We start from the raw sequence: 13,184 nt of genomic DNA on the forward strand, positions 1-13,184 counted from the left end.
GAAACCAGCTTGAAATTAATATAAAAAACCTAATCGTTTCGTTTAAAAAAACATAATGAAGAATGTCACTAATAGTAACGTAAATAATTTAATAAAATATAGTTATTTGTCCTTTAATTGGCAGTTGAGCCTGTTATCACTCAGGTTGTCCTTCTGGTCATCTCAAAAGGATACGGCCGAGGTAACCACAGACCAATCTTTGGACTGCAGGTTCTAGCCCACTTGCAATCAAAGAGGGCTCTCTCTTTCTGATTTAGCTTTCTTGAAGATGATTTTAGGCTAGTTATTGAGTTCAAGGGGTTTTGTCTTGATTTTGGTGGGAAGATTGATGCTTTCAAGTAGAGAGGCAGAGATAGCATGAAGGTTTTAGAACCATTGGGCGTGGAGTCATGGAGTAACACTGTTGGTGCGTTTTCTTGGTCACAAGAAGGAATATGGAGCAAGCTAGCTGCACATGAAACAATGATTCAAGCTTAAAAATATGGAATGAGGGCTAGGAAAGAGAGGCAGTTAAGAATCTCTCTTTCAACTTAGCAGAGGGAAGGCGAATGAGCTCTATCTAGGAGCAGTGAAGAATCCCTAGATAACAGTCAAACATGAGTGAATTAGGGAAAATATGAGCCGCAAGAAATTCATATTCATTACTAATCCAGATGAAAACATAAAGAAACAGCAGAAATTGAGCATAGAGGGAAATTAAACCAGTTCTAAGCTAATCTTTCTTCCTGCTATTTAGACGGTGATACAAGTATGATAAAACATATATGAAATTGAAACAGAGGTAAGAAACACTTATTGCATCATGTTGCAGCACAAGAATTCCACATTCAATTCTTCAGACCACTAATACACAGCACATAGTCATTCCTCCAAGCTTTTCAACAATCTTTGATTAAGTAAAAACCTCATGTCCACAGAGCGAGTCTCTCCTTTTCTATACAATCAACTGACCAACCCCTTAAACAGTGAATTAGGGTTGTTTATATAAGCAAAATATCTACCCTAATCAGATCTCAGACAGATCTGCTGTAATAAATGTTTTAAACCTAACACATGTCTGAAATAAATGCGGGAAAATATCCTCGAGCTGTGCTGGGTGCAGCTGTAACAAAAAGGAATTAATGTGTTGTCTTTATGGCTCTGTGCTGATCACTTAGCCATAACTATGCTTTGGGTTTTGATCCACCAATCTCATGTGGCTTTAAATGCTTTAATCACTGATCCAAGAGCTTTAAATGGCTTAGCGCCGTTTCGTTGACTTTGCTGGGGGGCTCTTTAATGTTTCCCTGCTTCGGGCCGCTGACATATCTTCACTGATACACTTTGCCACTTTCTGATACTCTTTGGTGCTGAACCTGGAGTCTTCAATGTCTTCTAAGTGCTTTAGACTGTCCCATCGACCTTTTATGGCTATTTTTTGGCCCTCTGTTTCTTTAAAAACTGTGTTTTCCCCTTTCTAAATGCTTCGCGAAGAAATTCTGGTCAGTTTGCGCCTTTCGGGCTTGCTGGAGGCTGAGTCACGAAGGGGCTTTCCATTTTGGCCTATTTCCCGTAGCCATGCACGATTAGTGCTAAAACTGCCTCAGATTTTGATTCCGGGCTTCCTAGGCTACGATTTGTGCCTTTCGTGCTTTTTGACGATGACGTCAGCGGTGGGTCCCAATATGGCGGTGACATGGCAGGATGACGTCAACGGTGGGTCCCAGTACAGCGGTGACATGGCAGGATGACGTCAGCAGTACGATGGATGACGTGGCAGTGACACAGTGGCAAGATGATTTGGCGGTATGGTGGCAGGAGGCCGACGCAGTTTGATGACGTGGCAGGATGACGTCACTCGGCGGAGGCGGTATCCGGTTTCATGGCGCACCACCTTTCCGCATAGGTGGTATTGGAGGAGGGGGCTCCGCTACAGCCAAGAGGGTGACGTGTGGCAGGAGTACGACAAGAAAACCGCCAATCTCCCGAGCGTTAACCCTCGGCGGCTTCGGAGATGACAAGACCCGCCCACCGTTGATCTGCGGCGCGCCAGATCTGACGATCGGCGACACAGATGAGGCGGCAGAGGGATAAAGGACGGGGCCCGTAGCGCATTTGAATAATTTATTAAATGGCGGGGGGGGATTTAAACATTAGAAGAGTGGGTTTACGGGGTTATAAGCGGGCGGGGTAGATATTTACATGTAAAACTTTAGGATAAGGGCGGAATATGAGTGTTGTAGGGTTGGGGTTAAGGGGAAATGGTTGTTAGCATGACTAGGTGTCAGACTAACTCCAGTTAGGATACAGATGGGTTATTAGGAGCCCCAGATGGACCACTGCCTCCCGGACTTAGAAAAATATGGCTATAGTGCCAAGGGGGGGATTATTTAATATTTTTGGGATTTTATATATTTTTGCATAATAGGGGATAGGAAAATGATTTAGGGAGCTAAATAATAGAGTTAGTAGTTAATATGGATATGACAAAAAGCGCTAAGTATGTGGATCTTAGGCTATCAAGGGGGGAAAAGTGACTCATAGAGGAAGAATGGAAATCCTTGAGTGAAGCAGATCTTCACCGAGGCAAATGATATGGAAAATAATGAAACTAAGAGGAATCAAGCAGATCATGACCTCTTTAGGAAATTAGTGAGTGATTTGGGGAATAAGAAGAAAGGGGAGTTAGCCATGCCTCGCTTGAGCTCTTCCAGATGAAAACTGCCTGGTACCTATGATCTGAAGTAAAATATCACTTTGAAACACAAAATTGATCACAATTCAACATTCTGCAACCTCAAAACTACCTACCCAGCCTACTTACCTAACATTTTTTCTTCTTTTTGGTTTGGGTGCACTTAGACTTGCAGACCCTGCTTTACAATTTTTCTTTTGAGTGCCCTCCTATCTAAATCTATCCTTATTTCTGCCAAGGGCCCGGATTAAGCAGTTGGGCTCCTTTGTTTCTCTACCTATCTACAAATCTGCCAAGATTAAGCTGTTTGGATAGATATTCATTCTGTATATTCTAAAGCAAGAAATTGAAACCTAGGGAAGCCAAGATTAAGCTGTTTGGACTTCCCTTAACAGAACATTCTTCAAAAATGGTTAAGTCATCAAAATTGGAATACAGCAGTGGCATTTAGACTAGCACACTTTCATGGTCTCTTTTTGATCTCTTTCTGGAAATATGGAGCATTGCAATATGCAAAGTATGACATATTTGTCATGTAAAACTATCAATCATGAAAGATGAACACCTGTTGCAACAGGAGGCTAACAGTGGCTCCACTTGGGGATGGCTTTTCCTTGTGAAAAGCCAAGAACAGCAGGTCAAACTGCCTTGATCTTCTATTGTTGTTGTAGATTAGAAAACTTCTTTATGCAGGCTGTTAAGAGTGTGAAACTTCGAAATATGAACAGCCCTCTACTCAACTGCATTGTCATAAAAAGTGAAGCACTGCCTGTTTTCTTCTGCGTGCTTGATATTATATACAATGTTGCTTGAGCATTGCCTTTGAAATAGATCCAAAACATGGATCAAAACTGATGCATTTCCTTAGCCTCTGATCTGGAAACAGTTGCTGATGTGAAACTAAGAAAATGCTCCTCTCTTATTGATACTATTTGACTGAAGACTGCAAGATTGGTTGTGTCTTCACAAACTTTGCTGCTGCTCCTCTAACACTCAGACTGCTTATACAAAAAATAAAAACAAAGTGCTGATATACAAAAATATCGATGTACAAAGAGATATATACCGAGCTGCATTGTATCCCTTAAAAAGGATCATGGTAATGTTTTAACATTCGGCCATTTATAGGGCCTTCTTCAGCAGTGCTGCCCTCTACAGATTTGAGAAAATATGTGTTATTTCCCTGAACAGCAGAAATAACGAATGGCCCTTTCCATAAAAAATCAAATTTTGCATGTTTTCCCTTGTCTTCTCTTCGTGAGTCCCACCTTAGAACTTTGTTGCCAACACAGAAATCTTCCGCCTTAGCTCTTTTATCAAACATCTTTTTGAGCTTCTCTTGCAAAATCTGAGCTCTGTCATAAACTTGCTCTCTGGTTTGCTGAAGATGAATGGTCTGATTGATTCTTCGTTGAATATCATTTGGTTCAGCCTGAATCTCTTGTAACAGTTTGATAGTATAGATGCCCAAGGATGAAGGAAATCTGGCCTCCATGCCATATACTAGCTCATAAGGGCTCATCCCAATGGATTTCTTTGTTGAAAGTCTATCTGCCCATAGGGTATTTGTGAGTTTTCTATGCCAGTTCTTCTTGTTTTCTTCTAGCACTTTCTTTATGATATTAATCAGGCTCTTATTAGATGACTCAGCCAAGCCATTACCTTGGGGGTAATAGGTTGTGGAATGCCCCAAGGTGATGTGAAATTTATGGCAAAAATTGATCACTTTTTTGGATTTAAAAGCAGCGGCGTTGTCAGTAATGATCTTCTCAGGGCAGCCAAATCTAGAAAGGATATTGCACTCAAGGAACTGGATAATGATGGAGTCATTGGCCTGTCTGCATGGGATGGCTTCAACCCACTTGGTGAAATAGTCGGTGGCTGTTAGAATCCACTTGTGCTGGCCTGAGGAGGAGGGATGGATTTCTCCAGTGAATTCAAGACCCCATTGTTGAAAAGGATTTTTAGTTGAGATGGGTTTAAGGGGCAGGGGCAACAACTTTCTTTTGCCCTCAAAGATTTGGCATTTGTGACATGAAATGGCAAATTTCCTTACATTTGCAAAAAGAGAGGGCCAATAGAAACCAGCACTTAAAATTTTATCAGCAGTGGACTTCTAATATAGATGTCCTCCACAGTCACCTGCATGGAATTCTTTCATGACATCGTTAGTTTCATTCATGGTTAAACAATTAAGCAATATACCTTCATGATTTTTCCAAAATAATGCACCATCTATGACACAAAACTTTGAAGCCTTTATTTTTAAATATCTTTTCTTGGTCCTCGACAATCCTGGGGGAGCAAACAGGTTTAACAATACAAAGCATATATCAGCATACCATGGGGATTGCAAAAAGGTTTCACTGATCTGTGGAGTTGCCAGCTCCTGTTCATTGTCCAATTGGTTGATGTCTAAGGCTTGAAAGTTTGTTTTGGACATCAGTTTGGCTAAACCTTGTCCCTTTATCAGTTTGGTTGGTTTTATTTCTATGTCATACTCAAGGATGTTAGCAATCCACTTGCCTCTTTTGCCCTCTAATCCCTCTTGGGTTAATATGTCTTTTACAACAGCGTTTGGTACATAAGCAATCACATGTGAATATAAAATGTAGACTCGGAAATCTTTGATTGCTTTGACCAGGGCATAGGCCTGCTTCTCCATGATTGGGTACTTCAGAGGGGCATCTCTTAAGGCTCGGCTAAAAAATGCAATTGGCTTTTCAGCTCCCTGGTCATCCTTTTGCAAAAGGACAGCAGCTATGGTGTGATCAGATGCAAAAGAAAATATGATAAAGTCCCTATCAAATTGCGGACTTGTGAGGACAGGGGCTTGGGTTAAGGAAGTTTTGATACTCTCAAAGGCTTGCTTGGTCTCAAGAGACCATTTTACCTTAGCATCCTTTTTTAACATGTTACTTAACAGTCTTATTAGCTCGGCTAGATTTGGAATAAATCTCCTCAAGAAGTTGATTTTTCCAAGGAATGCTTGCAACTCTTTTATGTTTCTTGGATATGGGACTTGGAGGATGGCTTGGATTCTTTCAGGATCAATTCTAATCCCTTCGGTCCTTTGATGTGATATGGCCAAGGAGTTTTCCTTCTTCAAGGCCGAAGAGGGATTTCTTGGGGTTCAAGGAAATGCCATATTTCCTACATGTCATGAATATTTGCCTCAAATGTTTCAGGTGCTCTTGATCAGATTTAGAGAAAGGGGTTAAGTCACCAAGGTAGACAACTAGGAAATCATGTATTTCCTTGGCGAATGCAATATCCATTGCCATTTGAAAGGTAGCACCAGCGTTTTTAAGTCTGAATGGCATCTTCACATACTTAAATGTTCCCCACGGTGTAGTAAAGGCTGTCTTGTCTTGGTCATCCGGGTGAACCAGTATTTGATTAAAACTTGAAAAGCCATCTAGCAAAGAGATTCTAGATGACCCCACTACTCTTTGTAGGATGTGGTCCATTTTTGGCAAGGGGTAGTGGTCTTTTAGGGAGACCTGATTTAAATTTCTTAGGTCTACACATAGCTTAATCTCACTTGGCTTTTTCCTTGTGGGAACAAGATTGGATACCCATTCAAAAAATCTGATGGGTGCTATGATACCTGCTTCAAACATTCTTTTCACTTCTTTTTCAATCAAAGGGAGAAGCATAGGATTGATTCTCCTTAGTTTTTGTTTGAAGGGCTTTTGGTTTGGTTTTAAGGGAATGGTGTGTTGGATTACTGAGGTGTCATAGGACTTCAAGTCCTCATAACTCCAAGCAAATACATCTTGGAATTCTTTGAACAAATCAACATATTTGGGCTTCTGATCGGGTGTCAAATTTTTGGACAATTTGATCATTTTGGGCTTCTCTGTTGTCCCGATGTTATGTTCTTCTATAGAAGTGTTTAAGGGCTGCATTTTTGGCTTCTTGGGAACATCATTTGCATCAAACATATCTTCTAACGGAGTGAGGCCGACAGGGAGAAAGTTATCCTTTAGATCAACGACCTCGGCCTCTATTTCGGCTATTTCCTCCAAATGCATTTGTCTCAGCTGTTCTATATTTGTTTTGTCAAAAACAGTTGGGTTTAACATTTGTTTGACTTTTACAACAGTTACAGCCTACTGATTTTCATTCGTTTGCTGTTGCTCATCTGTCATGGCATCCATGTCAATGTTAACATTTGAAAACTCATGCTCAAGAGTGAGGAAGTTGTTAATCTGAGCATCATTTTCGAACACTTAATCTTTAACATTTTTTGGGATAGCAGGCCTATGTTTTCTCTCAACAGTAAAATGGTGATTTGGCTCAAAAGGGAGCTTGCATGTACTAGCAAAAGTAGCTAGGCTGTGTGCATGAATGTTATGCTCTCTTGAAATCTTGGAAAGCTTGGATTCAGTAAATGCATTGAGTATATTAGTGGCAGCAGTCCTATAGGCCCTCATTCTATTATCACTGGTAACAAAGTTACCTTTCATTTGTTGTATGATTAAATCAGAGTCACCTAGGATGGACACCTTTGCAGCTCCTAGAGCTTTGAGCAGTTTAAGGCCTAAAAGGAGAGCCTCATACTCTGCCATGTTGTTGGTGCATTTAAAGTTTAGTCTGTAGGCATGGCCGATTGTTATGTGTATTGTGAATCCAAACACCTGCCCCTGCTCCTAACTTGTTAACGGAGCCATCAAACTCTAAATACCATGTGATTTCTTGCTTGTGGTTAGTATCAAGAGTTTCAGTCATTCTTGCAATGGACAGATTTGAAAATTTTATTTGGGGAGGTTCTTCCTGTAAGCTGGTTGCCTTTATTGTGTTGACAGTTTTATCAGTATGGGCAACCGATTCTTCATTGACGTGGGTGTTTAGTTCTAAAGCCAACAGCTTGTCATTAATGGGAGGACTTGTTTCATCATTAAATAAAATAAAAGAATCCATGTCAGAATGGATTGAGTAAATGGGAAAATTTTCAGGCTTGCTCTCACTAGTTACCACATATTTCATCAATGTTTCTCTATACAGTCTCTTTGGTTGCCCAAAGACAGATATAGTGGCGTAAAAGAGATCTAATTGGAGGGATCCTTGGAGTTTTTCTCCCCAAGATCTTGATAATAACATGCCATACTTTGGTGGAATGTCAGCAACCACCACATCCATGAGGATTGTCTTTTAGGAAATTGGACTAAGGAGACACACAGGTCTTTGATGAGGCCTAAACACTTGACTTGACTTGAGTCAAAGGAGAATAGATCTTTGTAGGGTCTTGTAACATCAAGGTTCAGCTTTTCCATTACACCTTTAGGCATAAGGTTGTGTGAGGCACCTGAGTCAAACATGGCATTGTGTAAGACTTTGTCATGTATGTGCAAACTGACATAAAAAGGTAGAACAGATCCATATGCTGATTTTCCATTAACTTCTGGACCGAACAGTAGTTCAGGTTGATCATCAAGAACATTCACATCATCCTCAACCTCCGGCATTTGAAGTGCTCTTTGAATTTGTTGCCTATACACATCATGTTTGGCAAGTTCAGATAAGGGGATGGATATCTTCAGTTTACCTATTTCTGCCTATAAGTCAAATGATTTTTCAGATTGGGTTTTAGTATTGTGAGAGGCAGGTTTCCCTTTTTCCATTGGAGTATCAGCAATTTGGTCTTGTTTATCCGTGTTATGGGAAGTGACTGCTTGTGGTTTTTCAGTTTTAGGAGGGCTTTTTGGAACGTTGTTCGAATTCTCTTTTGAGGAAAAGGGTGGCAGAGGCTGATCATTAGAAGGCTGCATTTCTGTTATGTCCTCTACAGTCACTTGATGCGGTTTTGGGACAGGTATATCTACTGTATCTGTTATGACAGCCTTGCCTTTAATCTTGTTGGGTTGTTTGGTGTCCTTTGGTTTACCAGGTTCAGGAATGTTAATGGTCCTAGTTCTCAGCTTATATTGTTTGTGGACCTCATACACAGCAGTATCATAGCCTTGTTTAAAATCAAAAGATTCACCAGACTTAGTCTGAAATTGATTCAAGTCATGCTCATCTTGGTCTTGTTGAGTTAGGAAAATTTGTTGCTCAGCGCTCGAATCCACCAAGTTCATGTGAGTGTCCTCTGGGGGCTCACTAGATGTAGATGCTTCCGCATAATTTTCATGAAAAGGGGGTCTTATATCATGGTTTGGGCTAGACCTTCCAGCATTTGTGTTTTGTGTTTTCCTAAAATTTGGGTTCCTTATGGTATTGGACTGTTGTCCTTCCCATGATGATTTCCTCTCAACACTTTCTACTCTGTCTCCCAGCCTTTGCATGCCATTGATAATAGCATCTAGTTTCTGATCTAAGGCTGAGGGCTCTTCTTTGAAGGTGGTTCTTCTCTCCATTCTAGCTCTGTTTCTTTTGGCAATTAGGTTGGCCTCTACGCTAACAGCAACATTTTGCATGTCTGCAAGGGTTTGAGGGGCTCTTTCTTTTAACTGGTAGGCCATATCTGGGTCGAATCCATCAGGGAATTTATACAAGGCAAGGTCAGGTGGAGGTCTTAATTTCTGTGGTATTTCATTATAAACATTATTAAATCTTGCACAATAATCCAAGACGGACTCCTGAGGGCCTCTTTTTATTGTATCGTATTCAGCTAGTATGTGCAAGGGGTCTTTATTTTTCTCCCATCTGTTGATAAAGGATTGATAAAGCTCATCCGGATTGGTTATGGAATTTGCAGCAAGTGCTCTGAACCAAGTCCTGACATCACCTGTCAGACTTTGGACGAAAATTTTCATCCTCACACTATCATCATCTATCTCGTAGTTCTCAAAATAGTCTTGCATTTTCTTTGTATGCTGAAGGGCTGTGCAAGTACCAGTTCCATCAAAATATGTGATTTTAGTTTGATAATCCTGAGGCATAGCCCCAGGGTTTGCAGGTAATTGCAGGGGTGCATATCTATTAGCCATGTTTACAGGGATAAGTGGAACAACTGGGACAACAGGGACAGCGGGAACCGCTGTAGCAACAGTGGTGGTAGTGGTAGTATGTGTAGTGAATGGAGGTGCGGAAGGACTGCTTTGAGAGGTGGATGATGAACAAGGGGAAACAGGGGTTGAATGGAATAAAACTTTGACAGGGGTTGGAACATTGCTTGGGTGAACTGCTTCAGGACTATTATCAGCAAAGTCTTCTCTTTGTTCTTGCTTCCTAAGGATCTTTGGGATTAAGTTCAGATTTTCAAAAGCAGCTGGGGGATTTGGGTCTAGATTTGTCCTTGTATAACGAGAATTCTTTTTGGGAGCCAGATTCTGAATTTGTTTTGGTATTTTCTGTGAATGTTTTTTAGAATTAGCAAGGAACTGATCAAATTTTTGGGACAACTATCTGCAGTTTAAAACTAGCATGAAGATTGACTGAAGCAGCATTTATTTACTCCTGTAAATGCAAAGCAAGAACAGTTTCAAAGGCTTCCTGGCCGACATTCAGACTTCATCTGTAGTTTTAAGGAATAGACAGCACTTGAACAACTGATTTTTGTTCTCATGGAGTTTTCCAACTTGATTTGTGAAATTAACTGAGGATGTTCCCCAGTGGAGTCGCCATTATGTTATCACTCAGGTTGTCCTTCTAGTCAGCTCAAAAGGATACGGCCGAGGTAACCACAGACCAATCTTTGGACTGCAGGTTCTAGCCCACCTGTAATTAGAGAGGGCTCTCTCTTTCTGATTTAGCTTTCTTGAAGATGATTTTAGGCTAGTTATTGAGTTCAAGGGGTTTTGTTTTGATTTTGGTGGGAAGATTGATGCTTTCAAGTAGAGAGGCAGAGATAGCATGAAGGTTTTAGAACCATTGGGCGTGGAGTCATGGAGTAAGACTGCTGGTGCGTTTTCTTGGTCACAAGAAGGAATATGGAGCAAGCTAGCTGCACATGAAACAATGATTCAAGCTTAAAAAGATGGAATGAGGGCTAGGAAAGAGAGGCAGTTAAGAATCTCTCTTTCAGCTTAGCAGAGGGAAGGCGAATGAGCTCTATCTAGGAGCAGTGAAGAATCCCTAGATAACTGTCAAACATGAGTGAATTAGGGAAAATATGAGCCGCAAGGAATTCATATTCATTACTAATCCAGATGAAAACATAAAGAAACAGTAGAAATTGAGCATAGAGGGCAATTAAACCAGTTCTAAGCTAATCTTTCTTCCTGCTATTTAGACGGTGATACAAGTATGATAAAACATATATGAAATTGAAACAGAGGTAAGAAACACTTATTGCATCATGTTGCAGCACAAGAATTCCACATTCAATTCTTCAGACCACTAATACACAGCACACATTCATTCCTCCAAGCTTTTCAACAATCTTTGATTAAGTAAAAACCTCATGTCCATGGAGCGAGTCTCTCCTTTTCTATACAATCAACTGACCAACCCCTTAAACAGTGAATTAGGGTTGTTTATATAAGCAAAATATCTACCCTAATCAGATCTCAGACAGATCTGCTATAATAAATGTTTTAAACCTAACACATGTCTGAAATAAATGCGCGAAAATATCCTCGAGCTGCGCTGGGTGCAGCTGTAACAAAAAGGAATTAATGTGTTGTCTTTATGGCTCTGTGCTGATCACTTAGCCATAACTATGCTTTGGGTTTTGATCCACCGATGTGGCTTTAAATGCTTTAATCACTGATCCGAGAGCTTTAAATGGCTTAGCGCCGTTTTGTTGACTTTGCTGGGGGGCTCTTTAATGTTTTCCTGCTTCGGGCCGCTGACATATCTTCACTGATACACTTTGCTGCTTCCTAATACTCTTTGGCGTTGAACCTGGAGTCTTCAATGTCTTCTGAGTGCTTTAGACTGTCCCATCGACCTTTTATGGCTACTATTCGGCCCTCTATTTCTTTAAAAACTGTGTTTGCCCCTTTCTGAATGCTTCGCGAAGAAATTCTGGTCATTTTGCACCTTTCAGGCTTGCTGGAGCCCAAGTCACGAAGGGGCTTTCCATTTTGACCTATTTCCCGTAGCCATGCGCGATTAGCGCTAAAACTACCTCATATTTTGATTCCGGGCTTCCTAGGCTGCGATTTGTGCCTTTCGTGCTTTTTGACGATGACGTCAGCAGTGGGTCCCAGTACGGTGATGACGTGGCAGGATGACGTCAGCAGTGGGTCCCAGTACAGCGGTGACGTGGCAGGATGACGTCAGCAGTACGGTGGATGACGTGGCAGTGACACGGTGGCAGGATGATTTGGCGGTACGGTGGCAGGAGGCCGACGTAGTTTGATGATGTCGCAGGATGACATCACTCAGCGGAGGCGATATCTGGTTTCATGGCGCACCGCCTTTCCGCATAGGTGGTATTGCAGGAGGGGGCTCCGCCACAGCCGAGAGGGTGACGCGTGGCGGGAGTACGACGGGAAAACCGCCGATCTCCCGGGCGTTAACCCTCGGCGGCTTCGGAGATGACAAGACCCGCCCACCGTTGATCTGCAGAGCGCCAGATCTGATGGTCGACAGCACAGATGAGGCGGCGGAGGGATAAAGGATGGGGCCCGCGGCGCATTTGAATAATTTATTAAATGGCAGGGGGATTTAAACATTAGAAGAGTGGGTTTACGGGGTTATAAGCGGGCGGGGTAGATATTTACATGTAAAACTTTAGGATAAGGGCAGAATATGAGTGTTGTAGGGTTGGGGTTAAGGGGGAATGGTTGTTAGCATGACCAGGTGTCAGACTAACTCTAGTTAGGACACGGATAGGTTAGTAGGAGCCCCAGATGGACTACTGCCTCCCGAACTTAGAAAAATATGGCTATAGTGCCAAAGGGGGGATTATTTAATATTTTTGGGATTTTATATATTTTTGCATAGTAGGGGATAGGAAAATGATTTAGGGAGCTAAATAATAGAGTTAGTAGTTAATATGGAGATGACAAAAAGCGCTAAGTATGTGGATCTTAGGCTATCAAGGGGGGAAAAGTGACTCATAGAGGAAGAATGGAAATCCTTGAGTGAAGCAGATCTTCACCCAGGCAAATGATATGGAAAATAATGAAACTAAGAGGAATCAAGCAGATCTTGACCTCTTTAGGAAATTAGTGAGTGATTTGGGGAATAAGAAGAAAGGGGAGTTAGCCATGCCTCGCTTGAGCTCTTCCAAATGAAAACTGCCTGGTACCTGTGATCTGAAGTACAATATCACTTTGAAACACAAAATTGATCACAATTCAACATTCTGCAACCTCAAAACTACCTACCTAGCCTACTTACCTAACATTTTTTCTTCTTTTTGGTTTGGGTGCACTTAGACTTGCAGACCTTGCTTTACAATTTTTCTTTTGAGTGCCCTCCTATCTAAATCTATCCTTATTTCTGCCAAGGGCCCGGATTAAGCAGTTGGGCTCCTTTGTTTCTCTACCTATCTACAAATATGCCAAGATTAAGCTGTTTGGACAGATATTCATTCTCTATATTCTAAAGCAAGAAATTAAAACCTAGGGAAGCCAAGATTAAGCTGTTTGGACTTCCCTTAACAGAACAT

Source organism: Pinus tabuliformis, chromosome X (genome assembly GCF_031772625.1).
Source record: "Pinus tabuliformis cultivar Carrire ecotype Pingquan chromosome X, CPIR1, whole genome shotgun sequence".
Classification (NCBI taxonomy): domain Eukaryota; kingdom Viridiplantae; phylum Streptophyta; class Pinopsida; order Pinales; family Pinaceae; genus Pinus; species Pinus tabuliformis.